We start from the raw sequence: 13,395 nt of genomic DNA on the forward strand, positions 1-13,395 counted from the left end.
AGCTTCTCGAGCCTCATCTTAACACACCACACTGTAGCATCTGACTAAGGTAGCCATCTTCTCATTCTTAAAACAGCCCTCACATGACAGTTATTTTTCTTATAATCTTCCTGACAGGTTCGTTCTTTTTCTGAATCACTCTTCCAGTTTCTCTTCCACTACCTCACTTTAAAGATAAAAATATTCTCCCAGTTTCTGGTCTCAACACAGTGCTCATCTACCTGGATGATTACATCTAGTCCTCTATAATTTATACTGTTACCTATTACCTATGGATGCTTTTCCACTACAATGGCAGAATTAAGAAGTTATGACAGAGACCATATAGTGTACAAAGCCAAAAACATTTACTATGTGGCCCTTAAAGAAAAAGTTTGCCAACTTTGCAACTACTGGAATGAAAATATGGAATGATTAAAAAAAAAATCAATTCAAAAGAAGGCGGGGGGGCGCATTTAGAACAGATGGAACAAATGGAAAGCAAACTAAATATATAAGTAACTGTATTAGGTGTGAATGCTCCTATTAAAAGACTAAGATTGTCAGAGCAGACTTTTTAAATCCACCTATGTGCTGCTTTCAACAGACACACACGTATAAATATGAGGATACAAAACCTAAAAGTTAAAAAAAAAAAAAGATACACCATGTAAATTCTAGCCAAAAGACAGTTGGCATAATCAAAATAACCTCAAGCAAAATGGAAAAAGTTGAGTTAAATAACTCTAAGGCCCTTTTTAGCCCTTACATACTGTAATACTAGGTTTTACACCTAAAAAGTAGAAAACAGGAAAGAACTATAAGAAGTTAAACAGGGGGACTTCACCGGTGGCACAGTGGATAAGAATCCTCCTTCCAATGCAGGGGACATGAGTTTGATCCCTGGTCTGGGAAGATCCCACATGCCGCGGAGGAACTAAGCTGGTGCGCCATAACTATTGAAGCCCACGCGCCTAGAGCCCATGCTCCGCAACAAGAGACCACAATGAGAAGCCCGTGCACTGCAACAAAGAGTAGCCACCGCTCACTGCAACTAGAGAAAGCCCGCACACTACAACAAAGACCCAACTCAGCCAATAAATAAATAAATTTATTAAAAAGAAAAAAAAGAAAAGATGATGGAAGAAATGAACTATCATATGACACATTATAGCATAGGTATCTTATGGACATCTATCAGTTTAGTCTTCCCAGTAAGTAACCTATACCTTCTTCTGTTGAAAGTATTGTGTTTTCCTTTGAAGAACTACTCCTCCTTCCTCGTCATTTGACACAGTTTGAATGGACTGACCTCATCCCCCAGTTAGTTGTGACCCAGGCCCAGCCAGTTTATTCCATTCCCCCTGCTTACTGGGATTCTCCACTGGAAATGTGCTGTAACTATTACGAAAGAAGCATTTTTTTTTCCCCACTAGGGCTGCTACTCTAGAAAGATGTAAATCTAGAACTGCTGGCAGTTGACTTTTCTGAATGCACAGAAGCCTCTCTGCAATAAAAGAAATTTTACTGCAAAACACAGCAAAACTTTATCAACACTGAGCCATTGAATCCAGCTGCGCCTCAGATAAACTCAACCACTGAACTTCCTTGTTAAGTGTGCCAATCAATCCCTTTTTATTCCCTGAGCCACTCTGAGTTGGGTTTCTGTTCTCTGTCATCAAAAGAACCCTCTGCAACAGGTTTAGTACAATATCCTTTGATAATATAGGTATCCCTGTTATACAAATTCCTCATATCCAAAAATCTCACAATCTCAACTCAGGAACCAAATATATCCGAATATACTTTTGGATACGTCCTTCACTATCACGCTATTTGCTATCCACTTGGGTAACCAAATAAATTCAAATAAGGCAGTACCCCTCATATATCCAAATTCACTATCAAAACTGAAGAATTAAACAGATTTGGATAGTGAAGGATATTTGTAGTAACAACTATGCAGAAATATGGCAAAGGATGTACAATATAATGTTGAATTAAAAAACATAAACTATAAAATTGTATTAAAAGGTATACAGGGACTTCCTAGGTGGCGCAGTGGTTTAGAATCCGCCTGCCAACGCAGGGGAAATGGGTTCAATCCCTGGTCCAGGAAGATCCCACATGCCATGGAGCAACTACGTCCATGTGCCACGACTATTGAGCCTGTGCTCTAGAGCCCATGAGCCACAACTATTGAGCCCTCGTGCCACAACTACTGAAGCCCACGTGCCTAGAGCCTGTGCTCCACAACAAGAGAAGCCACTGCAGTGAGGAGCCCACACACCACAATGGAGTAGTCCCTGCTCACCACAACTAGAGAAAGCCTCTGTGCAGCAAGGAAGACCCAATGCAGCCAATAAATAAATAAAGTTTATTTATTTTTTTAAAAAAGGTATACATATATTAAAAAATGGACCAAAATATTAGTCTTTGGGGAAATCTTCAAATTTTCCTTTTATAGTTTTCATCAAAATAAGTTTGGCGTGCATTACTTCTTTTGAGTTGAACAGCAATTCTCTGAGACAGGAAACAAAGTATTACCTTTCAAAACAGAAAATTAAGGCTTAAAGAGAAAAAAAAATCTATAATTGATGATATTTCAAATCAGCAGAGAAAAAGGGACTACTCAATAATGATGTGGGGATAAATGACTAACTGTAAAAATAAAATAAAACTGCATATTAAGAATTACTGGCACTTATGTAGAAATCAGACATTACTATATTTTCATAAAGAAAATTATTTAATATTCTTCTTATGCCCTGTCCCAAAGCAGTTATTTCAAAAGTATATGCTAACAGAGAAAAACAGTGTGGTGAGACAGTTGCTGTGGTCAGTAGGGTGTGGTTCAGAATAGGCTAGCTTATGATGTTATTCACTGGACTGAGTTAGAAGAGACTAATTATAGAGAAAAACTATGGTGAAGGAAACAGATCGGAATACAGTTTCCTTTAAATCAGAAGTTCAGTAAAAAAAGATAAAAGGAAATAACTAAAGATTTTTTATATATATTTTTTAATTTATTTATTATTTTTGGGGGGGTACACCAAGTTCAATCATTTGTTTTTATACACATATCCCCATATTCCTTCCCTCCCTTAACTCCCCCCCACCCTCCCACTAAAGATTTTTAATGCAGTTTTGTGTCTTTGAGCTAATAAAACTTAATTTTCAAAAAATATGCATTGTTGCTATTATTTTATCAAGTTTCCCAAAGTTGTTTTTTAGGAAGAAAAAAGAGGTGTCTTTTCTCTTTATACTTGCTTTAATCATAGGGATCCATTTATGAACGTCAGCAAGCAGGATCATATATTATCACTCAGTAGCAAGAGGATTAGAAGGATAGAATCAGGCAAACGTGTACCTGAAAAATAAAAATCTAGCTTTGCTACAGCTTCACTCAAAGCAAAAGCCTCACCAGCACATTTTGAAAGGAGAGCATTCTACTAACAAGGTAGGGTCCATTTGAGAAAACATTACTTGTACTGCTTCATGAGGAGAGAGCTTTTAAACATTTGAACTTACTTTAGAAAAATGACTCTGAGAAAGCAGTATTCATAATACTCATGTTTCTTCATTTTTTAGTATTTACAATTGATATGCTTTACAAGAAATATATTTATTACCATACTAGTGTATAATCATATGCAGGCACACCTTGGAGATACTGCAGTTTTCCACTCCAGACCGCAATAAAGCTGTATCTCAATAAAGCAACTCACAAAGATTTTTTAGTTTCCCATAAAATCTATATGCTATAAAAGATATGTTTATGCTATACTATAGTCTATTAAGTATGCAACAGCATTATGTCTAAAAAATGTACATACCTCAAATAAAAAATACTTTATTGCTAAAAAATTGCTAACCATCACTGAAGCGTTCAGCAAGTTGTCATCTTTTTTGCTAGTGGAGGGTCTTCCCTCAAGGCTGATAACTGCTGATTGATCGGGGTGGTAGTTTCTGAAGGTTGGGGTGCCAACTTCTTAAGACAACAATGAAGTTTGTTGCATCGACTGACTTCCTTTCATGAACGACTTCTCTGTAGCATGCAATGCTGTTTGATAACATTTTACCCTCAGAACTTCTTTCAAAACTGGAGTCAATCCTCTCAAACCCTGCCGCTGCTTTATGAACTAAGTTTATGTAATATTCTAAATCCTCTGTTGTCATTTCAATAATCTTCACAGCATCTTCATCAGGAGTAGATTCCACTTCAAGAAACCACTTTCTCTGCTCATCCATAAGAAGCAGCTCCTCATCCAATCAAGCTTTATCACGAAATTGCAGCAATTCAGTCACATCTTCAGGTTCCACTGCTAACTCTAATTCTCTTGCTGTTTCCACCACATCTGCAGTTACTTCCTCTATTGAAGTGTTAAACCCCTCAAAGTCATCCATGAGGGTTGGAATCTGCTTCTTCCAAACTTCTGTGTATTTTGCTATTTCAACATCTTCTCATGAATCACAAACATTCTCAATGGCTTCTAGAATGGTGAATCCTACCCAGAAGATTTTCAAATGACTTTCCCCAGAACCATAGAGGAATCACTAACTATGACAGCTACAGCCTTATGAAATGTTTTTCTTAAATAATAAGAGTTGAAAGTTGCAATTGCACCTTGATCCACGGGCTACAGAATGGATGTTGTGTAGGGGGCATGAAAACATTAATCTCACACATTGCTATCAGAGCTCTTGGATGACCAGGTGCATTGTCAATGAGCAGTAATATTTTGAAAGGAATCATTTTTTCTGAACAGGTCTCAACAGTGGGCTTAAAATATTCAGTAAACCATGTTGTAAACAGATGTGACGGCATCCAGGCTTTGTTGTTCCATTTTAGAGCATAGACAGAGTAGATTTAGCATAATTCTTAAAGGCCCCAGGATTTCTGGAATGGTAAATAAGCACTGGGCTTCAACTTCAAGTCACCAGCTGCATTAACCCCTAACAAGAGAGTCAGCACGTCCTTTGAAAACAGGCATTGACTTCTCCTCTTAGCTATGAAAGTTCTAGATGACTTCTTCTTCCAATAGAAAGCTGTTTCAGCTTTTCCGGCAAGCAGCCTGAGGTGACCTCTAAAAATGGTTCGCTATTCACTTGACCCAGAAAACCCCACAAAGTCATGCAAGTCAAGAGGTTCAAATCTTCGCGTTCACTTTAAGAACACTCGTGAAACTGCCCAGGCCATTAAGGGTATGCATATCCAAGAAGCCACCAAGTATCTGAAGGATGTCACTTTAAAGAAACAATGTGTGCCATTCCGTCCTTACAATGGTGGAGTTGGTAGGTGTGCCCAGGCCAAACTGTGGGGCTGGACACAGGGTCGGTGGCCCAAAAAGAGTGCTGAATTTTTACTGCACATGCTCAAAAATGCAGAGAGTAATGCTGAACTTAAGGGCTTAGATGTAGATTCTCTGGTCACTGAGCACATTCAGGTGAACAAAGCCCCCAAGATGCGGTGAAGGACTTACAGAGCTCATGGTCAGATTAACCCATACATGAGCTCTCCCTGCCACACTGAGATGATTCTTACTGAGAAAGAACAGATTGTTCTTAAACCAGAAGAGGAGGTTGCACAGAAGAAAAAGATATCCCAGAAGAAACTGAAGAAACAGAAACTTATGGCCCGGGAATAAATGCCACAAAAAAATAAATGCAAATGTAAAAGCAAAAAGAAAGAAAGAAAGAGAGAAAGAAAGAAAAAGCAAGCAAGCAAGCAAGCAAGCAAGCTGTTTCATCTACACTGAAAATCTGCTGTTTAGCATAGCAACCTTAGTTAATTATCTTAGCTAGATTTTCTGGATAACTTGGTGCAAATTCTACATCAGCACTTGCTGCTTCACCTTGCACTTTTATGTTATGGAGACAGCTTCTTTCCTTAAACCTCATGAACCAACCTCTGCTAGCTTCAAACTTTTCTTCTGCTGCTTCTCACCTCTCTTAGCCTTCACAGAACTGAAGAGAGTTAGGGCCTTGCTCTGGGTTGGACTTTGGCTTAAAGGAATACCGTAATTGGTTTGATCTTGTATCCATAACACTGAAACTTTCTCTTTATCAGCAATAAGGCTATTTTGCTTTCTTATTCGTGTTGCTTACTGGAGTAGCACTTCTAATTTCCTTCAAGAACTTTTCCTTTGCAATCACATCTTGGCTAACTGGCACAAGAGGCTTAGCTTTCAGCCTATCTCAGCTTTCTACATGCCTTCCTTTCTAGCTTTTGATTTAAAGTGAGAGACATACGACCCTTCCTTTCACTTAAACACTTAGAGGCCACTGCAGGGTTATTAGCTGGTGTAATCTCAACACTGTTATATCTCTCAGGGAACAGAGAGGCCTGAGGAGAGCAAAGAGGGGAATGTCCAATCGGTAGAGTAGCCAGAACACATACAACATATATCAATTAAGTTCATCGCCTTGTATGGGCATGGTTTCTGTCATTCCAAAACGATTACAATAGTAACATCAAAGATCACTGATCACCATAACAAATATAATAATAATGAGAAAGTTTGAAATATTGAGAGAATTACCAAAATGTGACTCAAAGACACACAGTGAGCGAGCACATGCTGTTGAAAAAATGGCGCCAATAAACTTGCTTGATGCAGTGGCCACTTCAATTTGTAAAAAATGCAGTATCTGTGAAGCACAATAAAGCAAAGTGTGTAAAACTAGATATATATGTATACAAACATACATGTAACTTATTTAGATACGTAAATATCCGTACTTTTAAACTCTGCAAACTATGAGTTTGTGATGATTTTTTTTTTCCAAAGGTCCCCAGATACTCTTCTTACAAACCCATTTCTTCCTTTTCCTAGACTTTATTTCCCAACCTTCCTTGCAGTTAGTTACATGTGACCATGTGGTCAAATCCCATGCCAATGATATGTGGGCAGGGGTAATGTACATCCCCTTCAGGCTGAGCCAATAAAAGCCCCTAAAATAAAGGTCTGCCTTTCCTTGTCTCCTAAAAGAATGCACAGGGTCCAGGGAAAAGCTCTAAGATCCTAAGGGACACAGAGCCAATAGATGGAAGGACCCTAGGTCCCCGCTGACCACGTGGAGAAGAGTACCCACCATCACCCCAATCCCAGCCACCTATATTGGATTGTGAAGTAAATAAGAAATAAAATTTTATTGAGTATAGCCACTGATAGTTGGAGGTTGTTTAGTTACAGTAGTTTAGCCCACCCTAACTAATGCATTACCTTTAAATTTTTCCAACCCCTTTCCTGTAAGGAATTTTGTAAGGAAGTTCCTCTTAGAGTCAATCCATCAATAATTACTATTGGTCTGCCTTTAAAATATATCCTGAATCTAACCAGTTTTTATCATTTCCATCTCTATCACCTAGTTCAAGCCCATCTGAACTTGAATATCATTCTCTCATCTGAGTGACCTGAAGTGTGATATCTTTGCTTCTATCATTGCTCCACTATAGTCTATTTTACACACAACAGAACAGGCAATCACCCTTTTTAAAGGTAAATCAGATCTTGCCACTCCCCTATTCAAAACCCTGAATGGCTCTCCATAACACAAATAGAATTGAAACTTCTTACTGTGGCCTAACCATCTTTCCCTCACTCCACTCCAGTCTAGCCTCACTGGTCTTTTTTCTGTGTTTAAACTTATACCTGAATCAGCACCTCTATGCTTCCTTCTTGCTCTCTCTGCCTGAACCTTCTTTCATATCACTGAGGTCTATGCTAAAATGTCAACTCCTCAGAAAGGCTCTTCTTTACTATGCTATCTAAAATAACCCTCTTTCCCCACTCTATTGTCCTTGCCCTGATTTATTTTTGATCAGAGGACTTGATGCACTACCTAGAATATTATTTATTTGTATTTTTATTGTCTGACTTTCCCATTAAAGGGAAAAGACTTGTCTTCTTTGCCATAGGTATCCACAGCTCAAAAATATATTTGTTAAAGTAATAAACAAATGCAAATCCACATTAATTCATGTATTTTACCAATCATTTTTATTGCTTAAGGTAGCTATTTTATTAAATTTCACTGTAGCTTTCTCCTACTAACTTTCTCATCTGTTTTCATGTATATACACCATTTTATTTGACTTCTTTGAGAGCTATTTTCAACAATTTGACAGTGTGTGGCTTTAAAAATGAGCAAGTAATCAAAGTCCTTTCCTAAGGAGGTAATCAATGTTACAGATACACTAAGCATGCCCAGCAACTATATATATATGTGTGTGTGTGTATATATATATGTGTGTATATATATATATTATACACATATATATATAGAAGAGTGACTGTGAAGAAAATACCCAAATGGCCAATAAAGACATGAAAAAGAACTCAACATCTGTGGTAGATTACTGTTCAAAAATATTCACTACCTACCTTCAGTGTCCATTGGGGAAGTATACCTCCCCGTTCCTTGAATTTAGGCTAGGACACATAATAATTTAGAGTGGGAGGTCAGCAGCCATGATGTAAACAAGGTCTTGAAATATGTGTGGTAAGCTAGATAAGCCTTCTTGCACTTTGTGCCACCACCATGAGAACATGCCTCAACTAGCCTTTTAGTCCCACTAGGAAGATGGGGTACACAGAGCAGAGCTGTCCCAGCCGACCCACAAAATCATGACCAACAAATGAATGCTTACTGTTGTACACCACCGGCAGTTTTCAGGTTGTTTATTAAGCAGTAATAGTTGACTAATACAACATCATCAGTCATCAGAGAAATGCAAATTGAAATCACAATGGAATACTTCAAACCTCCATCAAAATGGACTATGTCTACTAAAAGATTTGTACAAGAATGTCCATTGCCACTCCATTCATAAAATAGCCTCCAAAATGAAAACAATCAAAATATTCAACAATAAAATTAATAAATGGAATACAACACAGCATTAAAAAAAAGAACAAATTACTGATATAACATGAACTCACGGACATATGTTGAGTGAAAAAAAGCCAGATACAAGAAGATACATACTAAATTATCCCATTTATATGAAGTTCACAAACAGACAAAATAAATCTATGGTTATAAACTTCAGAAGCATGATTCCCTTTAGGGGAGGAGGAGTTTTGGAGGCAGGGCACAAAAGGAAGCCTTATGGGGTTTTATAAACATTCTCTATCTTGATTTAGATGGTACATAAGCAGGTATACACATGTAACTTTTAAACTGTGAACACCGAATACTTGTACACTTACTATATGTTACATCTCAATAGTCAGTGGGAAGTTGTTGTATAACAAAGGGAGTCCAACTCGAGGATGGAAGATGCCTTAGAGGACTGGGGCAGGGAGGGTGGGGGGGAATCGAGGGGGGGCGTCAAGGAAGGGAGGGAATATGGGGATATGTGTATAAAAACAGTTGATTGAACCTGGTGTACCCCCCAAAAAAAATAAAATTAAATTAAAAAATAGAAAAAAAAAAAAAAAAAGAGGAAAAACTTTAGCATAACTAGTGAAGTTGGTTATTTGAAGTTAAAATGGTACTCCATGTAATAAATATCAATCTGATATTGCAAGTACTATTGATAAGAATGTCTCAAAATTACACTTACCATAATCTCTAAATACCTGAGGAAGTACAAAAATTAGCATCTAAATTAAATATTATTCCAAAGATTTATTTTTTTATTGAAGTATAGTTGATTTAAAATATTCTATTGGTTTCAGGCATACAATGCAGTGATTCAATATTTTTACAGATTATACTCCACTTAAAGTTATTACATAATAATGGCTATATTTCCCTGTGCTGTACAATATATCCTCATTGCTTATTTATTTTTTAATAAATTATTTATTTATTTATTTATTGGATGCATTGGGTCTTCATTGCTGCACACAGGCTTTCTCTAGTTGTGGCGAGCAGGGCTGCTCTTCATTGCGGTGACTCCTCTTTGTTGTGGAGCATAGGCTCTAGCTACGTGGGCTTCAATAATTTTGTGGCATTCAGGCTCTGGAGCACAGGCTCAGTAGTTGTGGCGCATGACCTTAGTTGCTCCGAGGCATGTGGAATCCTCCCGGACCAGGGATCAAACCCATGTCCCCTGCATTGGCAGGAGGATTCTTAACCACTGCGCCACCAGGGAAGTCCCTGCTTATTTATTTTATACACAGTGGTTTGTATCTCTTAATCCCTTACCTCTATCTTCCCCCCATCCCCCACTGGTAATCACTAGTAGTTCTCTGTATCTGTAAGTCTGTTTCTGTTCACCCATTTGTTTTTTTAGATTCCACATATAAGTGATAACATACAGTATTTATCTTTCCAACTTATTTCACTAAGCATAATACCCTCTAAGTCCATCTACATTGTTGCTAAAGACAGGATTTCATTTTTTATGGCTAATATTCCATTGTATATATATACCACATCTTCCTTAGCCACTCATCTGTTGATGGACACTTAGGTTGCTTCCACATCTTGGCTACTGTAAATAATACTGCTACGAACACTGGGGTGCAATGTTTTCAAATTAGTATTTTCATTTTCTTTGGATATATACCCTGGAGTGGAATTGCTGGATCAGACAACAGTTATATTTTTAGTTTTTTGAGTATCCTCCATACTGTTTTCCATAGTGGCTGCACCAATTTACAACCCCACCACGGCATACTAGGGTTCCCTTTTCTCCACATCCTTGCCAACATTTGTTACTTATAGACTTTTTGATGACAGTCATTTTTCAGGTAGGAAGTGATACTTCATTGGGGTTTTTTAAAAAAATATTTATTTCATTTATTTATTTGGTTGCACTGGGTCTTAATTGCAGCAGGCAGCCTCCTTTGTTGCAGCTCACAGGCTCCTTAGTTGCAGCTTGCCTGATCCTTAGTTGAGGCTCAAGGGCTCCTTGGTTGCAGCAGGTGGGTTCCTTAGTTGCAGCTCAAGGGCTCCTTAGTTATGGCATGAGAACTTTTAGTTGTGGCATGCATGTGGGGTCTAGTTCCCTGACCAGGGATTGAACCCAGGCCCCCAGCATTGGGAGCATGGAGTCTTAACCACTGCATCACCAGGGAAGTCCCCTCATTGTGGGTTTTTAATTTTTTATAATTAATTTTTATTGGGGTATAGTTGTTAGTTTCTATGGTACAGCAAAGTGAATCAGTTATAGGTATCTCATTGTGGTTTTGATTTGCATTTCTCTAATTATTAGCAATGTTGAGCATTTTTTTCATGTGCCTCTTGGCCATCCGTATGTCTTCTTTGGAAAAATATCTATTCAGGTTTTAATCAAGTTGTTTGTTTTTTTGGTATTGAGTTGTACGAGCTGCTTATATATTTTGGTTATTAACCCCTTACCAGTCATATCATTTGCAAACAGTTTGTCCCATCCAGTAGGTTGTCTTTTCATTATATCAATGATTTCCTTTGCTATGCAAAAGTTTTTAAGTTTAACAAGCTCCCATTTGTTTTTGCTTTTGTTTCTTCTGCCTTAGGAGACAAATCCAAAACAATATTGCTATGATTCATGTCAAAGAGTGTTCTCCTTATGTTCTCTTCTAGGAGTTTTATGGTTTCAGGTCTTATATTTAGGTCTTTATCCCATTTTGAGTTCATTCTGTTAAACTATGCATTGTTTTGTAACTGAGTAAATTTGAAGGAGTTTCTACAGAGTAGAAAATTAGCAGAGTAAAACAATGTAAATCAAGAATATGTTATACATCTCAGCAGTACTTCACTTCTCCGAAGTGGAATTCTGCAACATTTCCTTTATTTCATTCACAGTTTTAAGAAAAGTATCTCCTCCTTATTGAGAATATACAGTTAGACACTGTGCTGTGTTTTATATGTATTACTTCATTTAATAAGAAACGTATGCTATAACCCTCATTTACGGATGAAGAAACCAATTCCAGAGAGGTTATGTGATGTTTCCGAGATAATATAACCAGTACATGGATGACTTGGAGTTAGAAACCAGGTCCCAATTTCTCAACCAATTTGCTATACTTAGCATAAACAAGAAACATGATGATAATTAATAATAATAGCAATAAATACTCATATAGCATTTACTATGTGCTTAAATCACTTAATCCTCATAACAATCCTAATTAAATGTATACTATTAGTATCCCTGTTTTAAAAAGCAGGAAACTGAAGTACATGGAGGTTGCCACTTGTCTAAGGTTACAGGCTAGTAAATGGCAAAGCCAAGATTTGGACCTCAGTGGTCTAGCCATAGAATTTGGGTTCTTAACCATTATGCTACTTTGTCTGTCATAAACTGCCTCATATTATAGTTGACAAGGGATATATCATATTTCCTCTATGAAACCAAATGCTCTTAAAGAGCAGAGATCAAGTCTCAGTACTAGGTTTTCTCTGGCATAGGGACTGGTAAATAATAACAGGAGACTAGGAGGCGCACTGGGGTCATAAGAAAGGCTTCTTTGCAATAGTGATGTTTGAGCTTAGCCTTGCCATTGAACTCCAAATGGTATACCTAAATGCTTAGTTCATATTTGGTAGTCTCCCCTACTAGTCTATAGGTTTGTTAAGGGCAGAGTACTTTTTTGTCTTTATATCTGCTACACAACATTTAGTACCTAGTAGAAACTCAAAAAAAGTTTGTTGAATAATATGTGAAACAAAGGGTTATACCTCATGATCCCCACTATCAACAGAACCAATAATATAATAGAGATTCATAAGCAATTATATGATTTGTGATAAACCACTATCTGGCTGTTAAAGCAGACAGGAGAGTAGGTAAAGAATGTGATAAAAAGTAGAAACATGTATTACATCCAGCAGTAAATACGGGAATGAGCAAAACAGAGAGACTTCTTCCTTTTCTTAATTTATATATTCATAAATTTTTATTCCTTCCATTTCTTTCAAGATATGCTTCATATGAGCCCCACTCCCTTTGACTTTCAATAAGAATCAGATACTAGGGAAGTTCATCTATAGGCTGATCCACTTAGGAGCTCCATAGATGTCTGCATATCTTGGAGGTCTTATTGACAAGATATACTCAATCACTAGAAAATGCACATCAAAATACTGAGACTCAGCATTACTTTCCACATGCTTAAGCCTGTGCAATCAGAATTCAGCACTTAATTTGGCCTTGGAATCTTTCAACTCTACTATACTTTGTCTACGGAACACATGCTTCCATAATATGATATCTTCCAGGTACTTAGTGACCTTTCGGATGTGCATACTCTCAAGCACTTCAAAGTATACGTTTCACACATACACTTTAAGCTCAGATTTGAGTCCTCCATATTCTGAGGGGCTTTCACAAGCAGTAGATCCTTTGAACAGACTATGTCTTCTTGTCCACTCTGAAAGAAGCCCACAGACACTTTAGTCTTTGTCCCTACTACATTTTTTATGTGTCCTGCTTTTCTATCCTTTTAACAATGATTCTAATGTTCCTTTCATTAA

General features: G+C 37.4%; 1 protein-coding gene and 1 pseudogene across 10 annotated transcripts in view; one reads left to right on the forward strand and one right to left on the reverse strand.

Moving 5' to 3' along the window:
- The window catches only part of MYO9A (myosin IXA), a 262,701-nt gene that overhangs the window by 218,854 nt on the left and 30,452 nt on the right, over positions 1 to 13,395 (reverse strand). Inside the window, exon 2 of one of the 10 annotated variants that reach the window (XM_057723180.1) lies at positions 6,522 to 6,630. The exons of the other annotated variants lie outside the window; for them this stretch is intronic. The gene's annotated coding sequence lies outside the window, so the exon portion shown is untranslated. The remainder of the gene's footprint in view (positions 1 to 6,521; positions 6,631 to 13,395) is intronic. 10 annotated transcript variants of the gene reach the window in all.
- On the forward strand, positions 5,043 to 5,660 carry LOC130845660 (60S ribosomal protein L17-like; annotated as a pseudogene).

Source organism: Hippopotamus amphibius, chromosome 2, assembly GCF_030028045.1.
Source record: "Hippopotamus amphibius kiboko isolate mHipAmp2 chromosome 2, mHipAmp2.hap2, whole genome shotgun sequence".
NCBI lineage: Eukaryota > Metazoa > Chordata > Mammalia > Artiodactyla > Hippopotamidae > Hippopotamus > Hippopotamus amphibius.